Below are 16,495 nucleotides of genomic sequence, written 5' to 3'. Positions count from 1 at the left end.
GGCAAGTAACCAGTTGAGAAAAATAGCTGCAGTAAATATGACAATGTTTTGATACCTTTATTATGTAACAACCTCATTTAAATCATTAAGTATACTGAAACTTCACCCAAAAGTAGCCAGAAGCATAAACAAAACAGTTCACAACAAAAAGCTAATACATTAAATTTCATCTCACCACTACATCTAAAACAATAATATTTTTATAATATTAGTAAAGACAAAAAAAATTCTAAAGTGTGAAAAAGATACAGTCACATACACTGTTGATGAACGTGTAAACTGGTATAACCTTTCTAGAAAGCTAATAGTCAATACACACCAAGAACCATATATGCATAATCCATGGACACAGAAAACAGTGTGGTGAAGGCCAGAGGGAAGAGAGGATGGGGGTTGGGTAGAAGTGGACAAAGGTGGGGGGTGAAATGGGGACATAAGTAATAGTGTCAAAAATAAAAATAAAGAAAAAAATGTAATACACTTAGACCCTAAAAAAGTGATGCTAAAAAATATGTATGCATAGAGATGCTTATTACAGCATAATTTATAACCAGCATAAAACTGACAACCATTTATATTTCTAACAAAGGGTAAGGCCTGTTCAACAAATTCTGGATAAACACCCTTGAGAAGTGCCCAAAAAGGGATTCTACAAAGGCTAGGACATTGCATTATATGATTAAAAGGTTTTTCTATGACATGATTCTAGAAGTAAAAAAAGGGGACATTGTCTAAAATTCTTTTAAAACTTTTCTGCAGAAATCAGTATCCGAAATAGAAAGACTCTGTATTCTAAGAATAGTAAAATATTTCATGCCAGATGCAGGCACAGTATGGAGAAGGCATCTTGAGGCCATAACAGTCTTTCAGTCCTGTTTTGAGCCTCAACGCATACCCCAAATTCAGGGCAATCTTTCCTGGGTTTTGTAACATCAATCAGTTTGCACTTTTTTACACTGGTGCTTGGCTTGTATTTGTCTTTCAAACAGTGAGGTATAACTGAAAGGAAGCTATAGAGCAAGACCAGTGAGCAGTTAAAATGGAGTTAAAGATGAAATCTCAATGAGCTACTCGGCTACTAAAGAGAAGAGGAGAATGCAATACATAGAGAAAACAAACTACAGAAACAGAAAATTAGTCTAAATTTCATTTGTTTACTTTTTAGCGCTTCCCAGGAATCACTGTGGTGAAGTGAGGAACATATAGGTTTTGAGGGCAGATGTTTCTGGGTTTAAATCCCGCTCAAATGCTCCTTGGCTGGGTGACTCATTTAACCTCTCTGGGTCTCCATTTTCTCCATCTCACAAGATAGTTGTACACTAACTGCAATACTGTGGTGCTAACTATAATACGCAAAGAACATAGCTGGCATGTTGTAGGTGTTTAATAACTAGTAGTCTCCTTCTTTTCTCTAACTTATTATAATTTTAATAGAAATAACAGGTTGCATTAAAAAAAGCAACAGGGTTATACTCATACACCTATAGTGGAACAACTGATATTCTATAACACACCAATTTTACTCAATGGAAAAAATAGTCCTGATGGCAACTTCACATATTCAAATATTATTTTTTTGATTGCATCATTGAAATTAATGTGACAATTCTTATTACAAATATTTTTACTTCCAATTCAAAATAAACATAACTAGGACTGATGTGTTATCCTCACAAAGTAAGTTTCTGACTATTCAATTTCATCTTATCTATACCTGCCATATTTCTTTCATAAGCTTTCAAAACTGTAATTAGAAACTTGGAAGTGCATAATAGTAAGTATCCTACACTAATCTTTGTTGCCTTATAAAAATACTTTAAATAGTCCTCCAGAAAAAACAGAAAAGTAAACACTTCAGTATTGTTCTGATGTTTCTTTAGTTATTTCCCATATTTTAGAGTAAACTTAACTATAGAAAAAATTAACCAAATTTCATATATAAACTTTTATTTGTGGCATGGGCACACCTCTACAAGGAAAGTTAGATGAATATTTAAGTAGAAGAGACAGTTTAGGGCACAGCAGGCCACTTCTCTGATCCCTTGCCCTAAAAGTCTGTAAAATTCATTAGGCAACTAATAACCAGTCTTTGGAGAAGGTGCCAGGTCCATCACCTGCGTGAGACAGTTTAATCAGCAGAGCTACAAGATCCCATAGGTTATTTCCCAGAGTAAACCTCCAAAAAAATGAGACAAAATCATAAAGCTTCATATGAATTCAACAGATAAAAATCTCTTTTTGACCCTGGCATTTTCATGATACCAGAATTTAGTTTTCTGAAAGGTATAATTTTTGCTGTTAAGTTTATACCATGTTCCAGTAAAGAGGTAATGAAACAGAAGAGCTGTATTTATTCATAATAGCAGACATACACGATACACAACAAAAAGGGGTCCTGATACATTTCTAAAATACTGCCATAATTGTTGATTATATAATTGCGTATTATAAAGAAATCACAGAAAGGTAACCTTTAGGCATCATGACCCCAATCTCAAGGCTCTCCGGTAGTGTAGTTTAAAAGTTCAACAAGCTGTTAGAATTCCAATTCCCCTTCAATATAAAACATCATCTCAGAGAATTTTAGGTCATGCCACAGTATGACACCTGATGACAGCATTATTAGAAGGAAGAATCAGCTAAGTCTTAAAAATAAACTGTCTTAGGACCAAAATTAATAGTCAGGATATAAATATTTCTATACTACAGGACATAGATACTAACTTTATTTAAACACCAAGTTATATAATATAAACCAGCTTTTTATTTTTTTAAATTAAATTTATTGGGGTGACATTGGTGAATAAGGTCATATAGGCTTCAGGTGTACAATTCTATGGTATATGATCTGTACATTGCACTGTGTGCTCACCACCCAATCAAATCATTTTTTATCACCATGTATTTGGTAAACCAGCTTTTTAAAAAGGAATACAGACATATACAGATCTATGTGAAAAAAAGAAGAGTAAGTAGTTTTAAAAAATCTTGCCAATACTTGCCAACAAATCAAAATTTTCAGGGAGTAATTTCTTAAATAATAATTAAAAATTTAAAATTTAATACCAGTTTATAGCTATATTCAAATTTTTACTACTAGAACCACTATATAAAGACAGCATAACTAACAGAAAAGTGTTATTATATATTCCTTATAAATATTTTAAAATAAACACTAATGTTCTCACTTCCTCAATTCTTACCAGTTTACTCATGGACACAATAAATAATAAACAAGAATGTGGTAATATTTCAAGTTAGAATTTCATTCCATTAATGCTATGATGTTATAATGAATTGCTGAGTTATCTCTTGCTTCAGTTAAAATGTCTACCTGAGCTTAAAGAACTTAAAAGTTTTTCTCTACTATACAGAAGATGAGAATATGAGAGAGGGAGGGAAAAAAAAGAAACTTTCCCTTCAATTCAAGTTTGATGTACCTTATTCTAATTTTTAATCTCAAAAATAAAATAACCATGATAGAGTAAGAGATTAGGAACAACAGGCACTTCTTTTATTTTTTTTTTAAAGGGGCTTCTATACTAACAGGGCCCGATATACAATATGTCACAACATGTGCCACCTTAAAGATATCATATGGATTTTTAAAAATGTAATAATTATTTAAAATTATTCCTTAGTTATCTCCATGGATAGCATAATAAATTACTCAAAAAAAAAAAAAGCCACCAATTAACTTCTAAGGTATAATTTTCTGTAGAAGTTCTACCAGTTCAATATTTTTTTATATAAAAATGCCACATATAGCCATCACTACAACTACAGCCTCTAGCCAACAGGTGATAGGATACACTGCAGTTCTGTATAATTAGGAAAAGAATATATATTTTTTAATCTGTAGGAAGCATTAGGACATTTTCAAAATCCACTTGGAAAATCAGCCATTTTAGATAAGCCCATATAGTAGCACTGAATAAATTTTAACTTTACAGTTATTGAGTATGGCTCACATATTTAAGTACATTAACTGCTTCTCAGAAAATAAACATACTAGCAGAAAGGAATGCTGAATTAATTTTATGGAGCATAAAAACTGCACTTATTATTCTAACAGCTGGCATAACTTTCCTGGTATCTCATATTTACCTTTTAATATAAATGCTGCCTCATAAAATGAATGTCTGGCGAATTTTACCCAATAGATGATAAGACATAATATTATAAAAGCAAAAGTCCTAGATTTCCATGCAACATTTTTATGTATTATTTTGGATATTGAGTTAGTAATTATTACTTCTTGGTAATATAAAGAAACGAATAATGCTGTCATTAAAATGTACTGCTTGTAGGTTCAAATCAAGTTAAATTTAATTATGCTTTTTAATAATATATCATCTGCATACCATGCAAATATCACAATACCTGAGCATGGATATTAAAAATTTTAAAGAAAAGCAGTGAAGAAAAAGCATAAAGTTCCACCTACAGGCATTCCTCTGACTATTTTCGTTGAGTCCTGGAGATGACATGGATATGAGAACTGAACAAGTAAACAGATGCTCAGTGCTGGTTAAGTGGAACCTCCAGTAATTAGGCAGCTCCCCTGATGTGCATCTTCTGGGATGTAGAACAAAGGAAGTAAGGCTGAGGCCAGAGGCAGGTTTTTCCAGATAAATTGTATTAAGACTGTTAGTTTTCTGCCGATGGCTTAAAAAGACAAATATCAGAACCTACTACCTCTGTAAAAGCCAAATGCAAGCTCTCAGGGCTCTGGTGTGCAAAGATGTATGCACAGATCTGGGGCCATACCAAATGCTGTTCAAAGGCAGGGGGAAGGCTGAAAATAGACTAAACCCATCTGAATGTCATCTAGGCACCAAGATGCATTAGTAACATACCAAAAGAGAGAAGCCTTGCTGTCTGAAAGTAATAGAGATTAAGGATATAGTTCATTTCACAAACACATAGGTACAGTATCTTTAAATTTCCCCCACTTCATTTTCAACATAGCTATAGTCTGAAGATTCCTTCAAATTTAGCAACACTAACCAGTGGCTTGGAATGTGCTATGTATTTTTAATAAATATCTTAAATCATCACAATTCCAACAGTTACAAGCACCTGTCAAGTCTTTTCCTGTTTCAAAATAATATGCTCTAAATTCCAGTCCCGCTGGTTCATTCCAAATCTCAGCTTCATCAATTAGCCACTCTCACTCTTCTTCAGCTTCTCCCTCTCTAGTCTCTTTTCCTTTTTCATACAAAGGTATGTAAGTTTCTCACAAATTAAAAAGAATTCCTTTCTTCAAATAATCCTTCTCCCCTAACTTCTCTTCTTACCTTCTGCAAAGCCTTAGCTTTTGAAAGCACTGTCTCTGCTTTCTCATTCATTCAAATATTTTCTAAGTACCAAAGTGCCAAGCACCCAGGGTCACAGTGGCAAATAAGGCAGAATATTTCACTCATGCCCTAATCCTCCACATGGTTTCCACCCTGCCTCCACATACACACACCCATGCTGCTAAAATTGTTCCCAGTAACATCACCAATTAGCTTTTAATTTGCAAGTTAAATGACTTTTCTCAGACTATATTTCACTTTGCCCTCTCCACAACACTATGACATGCTTCTTTGACATTTCCTTGAAATGATCTAGGCTTAGTGACACCACACTCCTCCCTTACCTCTGTGGCTGATTGTTCTCAGCCTACATCATAAGCAATGAGTTCTCTCCTTATGCCTGTCCATTGATTCCTAGATTTCTGTCATTGTCATCTTTTTTTTATTCTGCCTGCTATCCATGGGCGTCTTCATCCCACCTATATGCTGACTTCTCCTAAGTCTAGCTCAGATTTTTCTCCTGAGGTCCAATGGTCCATTGGTCACTTCTACCTGTAATGTCTCAGACACCTTAAATTAAATATGCTCGACAGAATTCACTCAACAGGAAGAAAATAATTAGGGAAAATCCTAAAGATTCCACCCCAAACCATCATTAAAACTCACAAACGAATTCAGTAACGTTGAGGGACACAAAATAAATAAATAAAAATTTGTTGCATTTTTATATACCAATTACAAACTACCAGAATGAGAAATTAAGAAAACAATTCCATTTACAGTGGCATCAAAAATACCTAGGAAGAAATTTAACCAAGGAGGTGCAAGATCTATACAATGAAAACTGTGCATTAATGAAAAAAAACTGAAGAAAAATCAAATAGTAAGATGCTCCATGCTCATGGATGGAAAAAAATTAATATAGTTAAAATGTACGTACTACCCAAAGTAATCTAAAGATTCAGCATGATTCCTATCAAAATTCCAATGGCCCTTTTCACAGAAGTAGAACTAACAACTCTAAAATTTGTATAGAATCACAAAAAATCCCAAAGACAAAGCAATCTTAGATTTTATAACTATGTATGGTGATGGATGGTCAAGAGACTTATTGTGGTGACCATTTTGCAGGGTATATGAATATCAAATCACTATGTTGTACCTTTGCCGAAACTAATATAATGTTATGTGTCAACTGCACCTCAATTAAAAATTAATAAGTAACCAAAAAAAAAAAAAAAAAAGCAATCTTGAGGGAAAAAAAAGCTGGAGGTATCACATTCCTTGATTTCAAATTATACTACGTTATAGTAATCAAAACAATATGGTATTGGCATAAAACCAGGCACACAGACTAACAGAAGAGAGAGCACAGAAATGAAGCCAGGCATATATGGTCAATTAATTCACAACAAAGGAGCCAAGAATATATAATTAGAAAAGAATATTCTCTTCCATAAATGTGTTAGAAAAATAAAACATCTAATTGCAAAAGAATAAAAGTAGACTAAGATTTTACACCATATACAAAAATTTACTCAAAATTGACTAAAGTCTTGAAAGTAACACCTGAAACCATAAAATTCCTAGAAGAAAACATAGGTGGTAATCTCCTTCACATCAGTCTTGGTGATGATATTTTGAATTTGATACCAAAAGCAAAGGCAACAAAAGCAAGAATTAAAATGTACGACTACATCAAACTAAAAAACTTATGCACAGCAAAAGAAACCATTAACGAAACGCAAAGGCAACCTATTGAATAAAAGAAAATATTTGCAAATCATATATCTGATAAGGAGTTAATATGCAAAATATAAGAAGACCTCATACAAATCAGCAACAAAAAATCAAACAATCTGATTAAAAAAATGGACAAGGGCTCTGAATAGACATTTTTCCAAAGAAGACATATAGATGGCCAACAGACAACATAAGGAGATGCTTAACTTCACTGAGGAAATGCAAATCAAAACCACAACAAGATATCACCTCACACCTGTTAGAATGGCTGTTATCAAAAATAAGAAATATCCCTGGCCTGTGTAGCTCAGTTGGAGTATCACCCTGTAAACCCAAAGACTGCACATTTAATCCCCAGTCAGGGCACATGCCTAGGTTGCTTGTTCAGGTACACGTGGAGGCAACCAATGGATGTTTCTCTCCCTCTTTCCCTTCCTTCCCCTCTCTCTAAAGTCAACGGGCATGGAGGAGCGGCAAGATGGCAGCAGAGTAGGAGAATTTCTCTCACACTGCCTTCCAGAACTAAGCTGAAAATAAAGATAAAGAGGGCAATGTCCACCCAAAATAAACAACTGAAGACTACTTGAAGAGGAGATACTTAACCAATGACAGGCAGAAATCACCTCAAGACTGGTAGACAGAGCAAGGATGCAAAAGGGAACAACACTGCTTTCATGGGCAGTGGCTGAGGTTGCCACAGGGCTGTGGGAACTTTCCTGGGAGAGGAGTGAGGCCTGGACCTCAGACTGGGCTCCCAAGCACAGAGTGCCAGTGCTGGGATCACCCACACATGCAGGATCCATTGGTGAAAGGCCACGGGTGCTTGCCTTCTGGAGAGAGACAGAGCGCCCCCAGAGACAAAGTCACTTTTTTCTTGTTTCTCTCCCCCCCCCCCCCCTCCACAACCTGCCTCTTATCCCTTGCTGAGGAGATAGCAACATAGGTGCACTCAGGGGTGCTAAGAGTCTGGCTTTAGGGCATGGCCACTCCATACATTTTCCTGGGAACCAGACTGGCCCTTCCCCTTCATGGGAGAGCCTAAGAATGCCATCTTGCTTTCCAGCAGACCCAAACCCTGGGCTCTGGAGGCACCACCCACTATCCTACTAGGGGCTTTGCTCTGCTGAACTCAGGGAAATAATTTGGAACAGACTCAGATGTGTGGTGCAGGGACAGGGGAATATACTCACCATCTTCCTTGAAGTATGAACAGCACTTCCCACAGGAGATCCAGGGGTCCCATCCTCCCGATTCCACCAGAAGCCCTCTCAGAAAAAGACGGGTCAGCGGCAAGACTAAAACTAATGGCAGGACCACAGGCAGAGGCAGGTGGAGGCAGTTCCTGCAGTAATTTCAGTCATTAGTTGACCTGCCCCTGGGCCCTGTGCTGATAAAAAGCCAGCTTTACAGGGCAGAGAGGTCCATCCTGGATGCAGCCAAGCCCAAAGGAATCATCTACAAACTATGGATTGCTTGTAGCTCTAAAAGGCCTACCTAGAGCTAGACGTGGAGAGCACCTGATATTGGCTTGCACCAGCTTCAGACAACATCAGAGTCATATCCAGAAGGAGAACCCAGCAGACAAGCACTAAACTCTGCTGAAACAAATTCCACTTTGTTCTTCTTCATTATTTTCATTATATTTTCCTTTGCATAGCTTTTTATAATTTTACCTATATTTTCTTTCAAATTTTGTATTTTACTCCTCCCTTTTCTTATTCCATTATGCCTTCTTCCTTTTTCTAATTTTTAAAAAATTTTATTCTTCACCTTTTTATGTTCCTTTGTGGTGATTCCCTGATTCTCTTTCTTACTCTTATGGTTTCTCCTCCTTCTATACTCTCATAATCATTTTTCTTTCCTTTGGTATTCTTGTTTTTCTTATATTTTTTTTCTCCTTCCACTTTTATTATTCTTTACTCTTTTATTATCGATTTTGCTGTTGTTGTTGGTTTATCTTTCCCCTGTGTTTTGTGTGTGTGTGTTGTTTTGCCTTGTTGTGTCAGCACCAGTATAACAGTGTACAGGACATCATCAGGGTTGAGCCTCTCAGTCAGCCAGCTGGGGAGGAGAATCCACTAACAAATGAGCCAACAGCAATCAAGACCCAAATAAAACAGGAGAGTCCACACAAACCACACAAGGGGCATTCCCAGAGCATTCAGCTCAGGAGATCAAAGAGACTGCACCACTAATTCCCAAAGGACTCCTAGCATATAAGGACACCCCATGAAGACAGGGAATCAAACAAGACCTATCTAACACATAGAAACAACAACCACCAAAAAGAGCAGTTAAAATGGGTAGACAAACAAACAACCCCCAAATGAATGGAAAGGAGGAATCCCCAGAAAGAGCTAATTGAAAGTGAGGCAAGCAATTTATCAGACATAGAATTCAAAATAATGGTTATAAGGATGCTCAAAGAACTTAGTGGGAACTCAATCAGCATGACAAAGGTCATAGAAACCATGAGTAAGAACCAGTTGAAAATGAAGAATATATGAAATGAAGAATACACTAGAAGGAATTAAAAACAGGCTAGATGAAGCAGAGGATCAAATCAGTGATTTGGAAGACAAGGTAGAAAAACACATCCAATAGAGAAACAGAAAGAAAAAAAGACTTAAAGAGAACAAGTATGGTATGAGGGAGCTTTGGGACAATACGAAACAACAATATTTGTATCATAGGGATACCAGAAGGAGAAGAAAGTGAGCAAGGAACAGAAAACCTGTTTGAAGAAATAATGAAAAAAAACTTCCCTAACCTGGTGAAGGAAAAAGTCACACAAGTTCAGGAAGCACAGGAGTCCCAATCAAGAGGAACCCACAGAGACCCACACCAAGATACAACATCATTAAAATAGCATGGTTTAAAGACAGAGAGAATCTTAAAGGCAGCAAGACAGGAACAGTTAGTTACCTATATGGGGGTTCCAATAAGACTGTCAGCTGATTTCTCAACAAAAACACTTTAGGCCAGAAGGGATTGGCATGAAATATTCTAAGTACATAATGCAAAGCAAGGATCTGCAACCAAGACTACTTTATCCAATAAGGCTATTATTTAAAATTGAAGGCAAAATAAAGAACTTCCCAGACCAAAAAAAAAAAAAAAAAAGCTAAAGGAATTCATTAACACCAAACCAGCATTGCAAGAGATGTTAAGGGGCTGCTTTAAGAAGAAGAGGTAATAGAGAAATGGAGGAACATAGGTATAAAGTAATAAAATAGCAACAAACAAGTATATATCACTATGAACATTAAGTGTAAATGGATCAAATGTGCCAATCTAAAGACAAAGGGTAGCTGAATGGATAAGAAAGCATGACCCATATATATATATATATATATATATATATATATATATATATATATATATATATATATGTGTGTGTGTGTGTGTGTGTGTGTCTACAAGAGACCCACCTCAGAACAAAATATTTACACAGGCTAAAAGTGAAGGGATGGAAAAAAGTATTCCATGCAAATGAAGACAAAAAAAAAAAAAAAAAAAAAAAAGGCTGGGGTAGCAATGCTTATGTGGCAAAACAGACTTCAAAGCAAAGGGCAAAGGCCATAAAAAGAGACAAAGTCACTACAAAATAATAAAGGGAACACTCCAACAAGAGGATATAACCCTTATAAACATATACACACTCAATACAAGAACACCTGAATATATAAAGAAAATCCTGGTGGACTTTAAGGAAGAGATAAATAGCAATAGTCATTGCAGGGAATTTTAACAACCCACTGTCACCAACGGATAGATCTTCCAGACAAAAAAATCAACATGGAAACAGCAACCTTAAATGACACACTAGATTGAATGGATTTAATTGATATTTACAGAACATTTCAGACCAAAGCATCAGAATATACATTCCTCTCAAGTGCACATGAATCATTCTCAAGGACAGAACACATGGTAGGACACAAAAGAAGTCTCAACAAATTCAAGGAAATTGAAATCAAGTCTGAGAAAATTGAAAGCATTTTATTGGATCACAACATGAAACTAGAAATCAACCTCAGTAAAATAAAAAACCTCAACATCATGCAAATACAAGGAGACTAAATACCATGTTATTGAATAATGAATGGGTTATTCATGATATCAAGAGAGAAATCAAAACACACCTGGAAACAGATGAAAATGAAGACACAACAACCCAAAACCTATGGGACACAATAAAAGCAGTCCTAAGAGGAAAGTTTATAGCATTACAGGCATACCTCAAAGAGACAGAAAAATCTCAAATAAATGACGTAACCCCAAACTTACAAGAACTAGAAAAACAACAACAAAGAAAGCCCAGAGTAAGTAGAAGGAAGGAAAAAATCAGGATCAGAGAAAAAATAAATGACACAGAGACTAAAAAAAACAAAACAAAACCAAAATATCAATGAATCCAGGAGCTGTTTCTTCAAAAAGATAAAATTGATGAACCTTTAACAAGACTCAACAAAAGAGGACCCAAATACATAAAATCAGAAATGAAAGAATAGAAATAACAAAATAAATACAAAGGATTGAAAGAAAATACTATGAACAACTATATGCCAAGAAATTGGACAACCTGGGCAAAATGGACAAATTTCTAGAGTCATACAATCTCCCATGTCTGAATCAGGAAGAAGCAGAACACCTGAGTAGACCCATACAACTAGTAAGATTGAAGCAGTAATCAAAAAAATCCCAGCAAACAAAGTCCTAGACCAGATGGATTAAAGGGCAAATTTTACCAATCATTCAAAGCAGAACTGATACCTATTCTTTTCAAGTATTTCAAAAAATTTAAGAAGTGGGAAGATGAGGCCAGTATCATTCTAATTCCACAGCCAGGTAAAGACAAAAAGAAAGAAAATTACAGGCTAATATCTCCGATGAACATAGATACTAAAATTCTCAACAAAATATTAGCAAACAGGATCCAGCAATATATTTAAAAGACCATACACCATGATAAGTATAACTTATTCCAGGGATGCAAGAATGGCACAATATTCACAAATCAATAAATTTGACACATCACATAAACAAAATGAAAGACAAAAATCACACAATCATATCAATAGACGTAGAAAAAGCATTTGATAAAATCCAGCAAAACACTTAGCAAAGTGGGAATAGAGGGAGCATACCTCAACATAATAAAGGCCATATATGAAAAAACTACTGCCAACAACATACTCAGTGGGCAAAAACTAAGTGTTTCCCTGAAGATCAGGAACAAGACAGAGGTGTCTACTTTCACCTCTCTTATTCAACACAGTACTGGAAGTCCCAGCCACAGCAATCAAACAAGAAGAAATAAAAAGGCATCCAAATTGGAAAGGAGGAAGTAAAACTGCCATTATTTGCAGACGGCATGATATTTTCCATAGAAAACCCTGTAGATTCCACCAAAAAATTACATGATCTAATGAATGCAGCAAAGTAGTGGGATACAAAGTCAATGTTCAGAAATCAATGGCATTTTTATATAGCAATAATGAGCTATCAGAAAGAGAAACAAAGAAAACACCCTCACTTACTATTCCAACAACAACAACAACAAAAAAAAGTACCCAGGAATAAATTTAACCAAGGAGGTAAAAGATCTGTACTCAGAAAACTTTAGGACACTGAAGAAAGGAATTAAGGAAGATACAAATAAGTGGCAGTGTATACCATGTTCATGGGTTGGAAGAATTAAATCATTAAAATGTCCATACCACCCAAAGCAATCTACAGATTCAACACAATTCCTTTAAGATACCAACAGCATATTTCACAGATCTAGAACATGTACAGTATTCCAAAAACTTATATGGAACCAAAAAAGAACCCGAACAGCCTCAGCAATCTTGAGAAAGAACAAAGTTGGAGACATCACAATACCTGATATCAAACTATACTACAAGGCCACTGTAATCAAAACAGTCTGGTACTGGCCTAAGAGCAGAGACATAGATCAATGAGACAGAATAGAGAGCCCTGAAATAAATCCACATCTTTATGGTCAATTAGTATTTCATCAACAAGGCAAGAGCACACAATGGAGTAAAGACAGTTCCTTCAATACATGGTGTTGGAAAAACTGGAATGGTACATGTTAAAAAATGAAACTAGACCATCACTTTACACCATACACCAGAATAAACTCAAAATGGATATAAGACTTAAATACAAGCCATGATATCATAAAAATCCTAGCAGAAAACATAGGCAGTAACATTTCAGATATCCACATAGCAAAAATTTTGCCCATATATCACCTAGGGCAAGGGAAATAAAGGAAAAATAAACAGATGGAAATATATCAAATTAAACGGCTTCTGCTGAGCTAAAGAAACCATTGGCACAATGAAATTGGAACCCACTATATGGGAGAACATATCTTTCCCAATGATACATTGGACAAGGGTTTAATTTCCAAATTATATAAAGAACTCATATAACTCAACACCAGGAAGACAAACAATCCAATTAAAAAATGGACAAAGGACCTGAATAGACACTTCTCCAAGGAGGACATACAAATGGTCCACAGACATGAAAAAATGCTCAACATCAATTAAAACCACAATGAGATACCACCTTACACAGGTCCAAGTGGCCATTATTAATAAATCAACAAACAACAAGTGCTGGAGAGGATGTGGAGAAAAGGGAACCCTTCGGCACTGCTGGTGGGAATGCAGACTGCAGCAGCCACTGTGGAAAACCATATGGAATTTCCTCAAATAAATTGAAAACGAAACTGCCTTTTGACCCAGCAATTCTACTGCTAGAATATATCCAAAGAATCCCAAAACAACAATTCAAAAGAATATATGCACACTTATGTTCACATCAGTGTTATTTACAATAGCTAAGATTTGGAAACAGCCAGTAGATAAGTGGATTAAAAAAGCTGTGTTATATTTATATAATGGAACACTATGCAGCAGTAAAAAATTAAGAATTCTTATCTTTTGTAACAGCATGGATGGGACTGCAGACTATTATGCTTAGTGAAATAAGCCAGGCAATGAAAGACAAATATCATATGATCGCACTTATAACTGGAATCTAAGGAACAAAATAAACTAACGAGGAAAACAGGATCAGAGGCACAGAAACAAGGAACAGAATGACAGCTGTAAGAGGGCAGGGAGTGGTTGGAACTGGTTGAAAGAAGGTGAAGGGACTTGACAAAGAACATATATGCATCATCCATGGACATGAACAACAGTATGGGGACAGACTATGGGAAAGGGGGCTAGGGGGAGTAGGCAAAGGGGAGAAATGTGGAACAACTGTAATAGCAGGTACAATAACAAATAATAAAATAAAATAAATGTTTTAGCTGTTCTAAAAAAAATATAAAGTCAGTGGGCAGGTCCCCAGGTGAGGATTAAAAAAAAAAAAAAAAGACAAGAATTAACTAGTGTTGCAAGTATTGGAGAAAGGGGAACCCTTGTGCATTGTTTTCCATAGCAGTTCTTTTCAAATTAAAAATAGAGCTACCATATGGTCCAGCAATTCCACTTCTGGGTATTTATGCAAAGAAAATGAACATCTAACTTGAAAAGGTATCTGCACCCCAATGTTCACTGCAGAATTATTTACCATAGCCAAGATATGGAAACAACCTAAGTATCCACCAATGAATGAATAAATAAAGAATATGTGATATATACACACAATGGAATATTATTCAGCCTTAAAAAAGAATAAAATCTTGCCACTTGTGACAACATGAATAGACCTAGAAGGCACTTTGCTAAGTGATGTAAGTCAGACAGAAAAAACAAATACCATATGACCTCACTTATATGTAGAATCTAAATTTAAAAAGGGGGGTGGGTCAAGCTTACTGATACAGAGATTGGTGGTTGCCAAAGGTAGTGATAGGGGGTGGGCAAAATGGGTGAAGGGGGTCAAAAGGTATAAACTTCAAGTTATAAAATAAGCCATAAAATATAATGTACAGCATGATGTTGGTGACTATAGTTAATATTATATTGCATATTTGAAAGGTGCTAAGAGAGTAAATTGTAAAAGTTTCATTGTGCAAAAAATTTGTAACTGTGTATGGTGATGGATGTTGACAAGACATATTGTGATGATCATTTTGCAGTGTATACAAATATCAAATCATTATGTTGTACACTTGAAACCAGTATAATGTTGTGTCAATTATACCTCAAATACAAAAATTTAAAAATAAAAATAAATCCAACAACAACAAAAATTGCTGAAAATGATCAAATATGTAAATAAATGGAGACACATTCCACACTCATGGATTAGAAGACTCAATACTGTTAAGATAGCAATTCTCCCAAACTGATCTATAAATTCAATTACAATCCCTATCAAATTCCCAGCATGTTTTGGCATTAGAAATGGAGAGAAAATGATTCTAAAATTTATACAGAAATGTAAAAAACCTAAAATAGCCAAACTGATTTTGAAAATAAATAAAGCTTGCAAATTTTAAAACTTATTACAAAGCTACAGTAGTCAAGGCATTGTAGTATTGGCAATAAGAAATAAAATCAAGAGTCCAGAAACAAACTCTTAGATTTACGGTCATTGGTTTCCTGCAAAGTTACCATAGCAATTCAGTGGGGGAAAAGATAATCTTTTCAAAAAATAGTTCTGAACAATATAAATGAATAAACAAAACAGAAAAAGACTCATAGATACAGAGAACTTGCTGATGATTACCAGAGAGGAGGGATTTGGGGGGACTGGGTGAAAAAGGTGAAGTGATTGGGAAGTACAGATTAGTAATTACAAAATAGTTACAGTCTGTAAAGTACAGCACAGGGAATATAGTCAATAATATTTTAATAACTAAATATAGTGCCAGGTGAGTACTGGAAATATCAGGGGGAACGCTTTGTAAAGTATATGACTGTCTAGCCACTAGCCTGTATGCCTGAAACTAAAACAGAATAATATATAATGAAACTGTAACTAATAAAAAAGAAAAAATAAATATACAACAGAGCTAACATAGTACTCATAGGAGAATTCAAAGATAAAATAGTGCTGAGACAACTGAATATCAGTATTAAAAAAAAAAGACAAGATTTATATCACAGAAATTCAAAATGGATCATTAAAAAAAGGATCACAGACTTCTGGCCAAGATGGAGGTGTAGACAGACATGCTGCATCTCCCTCCACAACTAAGAAGAAATACAACTACCTCAAAACTGGAAACAACCAGAAGTTCCAGAAAATCAAACTGCATGGAAGCCCAGCAAACAAAGATATAAAGAAGAAATACTCATCCAGACAGGTAGAGGGGCAGAGCCGAGGTGGAGAGGATGAGGTGTGGTGGTGGCTGCAGCGGTGGCAGCAGCAGGCCGGCAGAAAGCACAGTTACATGTTTTAAAAAGTCAGGAGGGACACCTGGGGAGCATTCCCAGATCCTCACCGGACCTCGAAGCTCACGGTTCCAACAC

The 16,495-nt window shown here is 35.5% G+C and overlaps 1 protein-coding gene across 2 annotated transcripts in view; it reads right to left on the bottom strand.

Annotated features, from left to right (window-relative positions):
- Positions 1–16,495, bottom strand: part of DTNBP1 (dystrobrevin binding protein 1) — a 165,521-nt gene that overhangs the window by 60,783 nt on the left and 88,243 nt on the right. The gene's annotated exons all lie outside the window — the stretch shown is intronic.

This window comes from Furipterus horrens, unplaced genomic scaffold (genome assembly GCF_987537825.1).
Source record: "Furipterus horrens unplaced genomic scaffold, mFurHor1.1.pri manual_scaffold_3, whole genome shotgun sequence".
Taxonomy (NCBI): domain Eukaryota; kingdom Metazoa; phylum Chordata; class Mammalia; order Chiroptera; family Furipteridae; genus Furipterus; species Furipterus horrens.
This window is presented reverse-complemented; position numbering and strand designations above follow the sequence as displayed.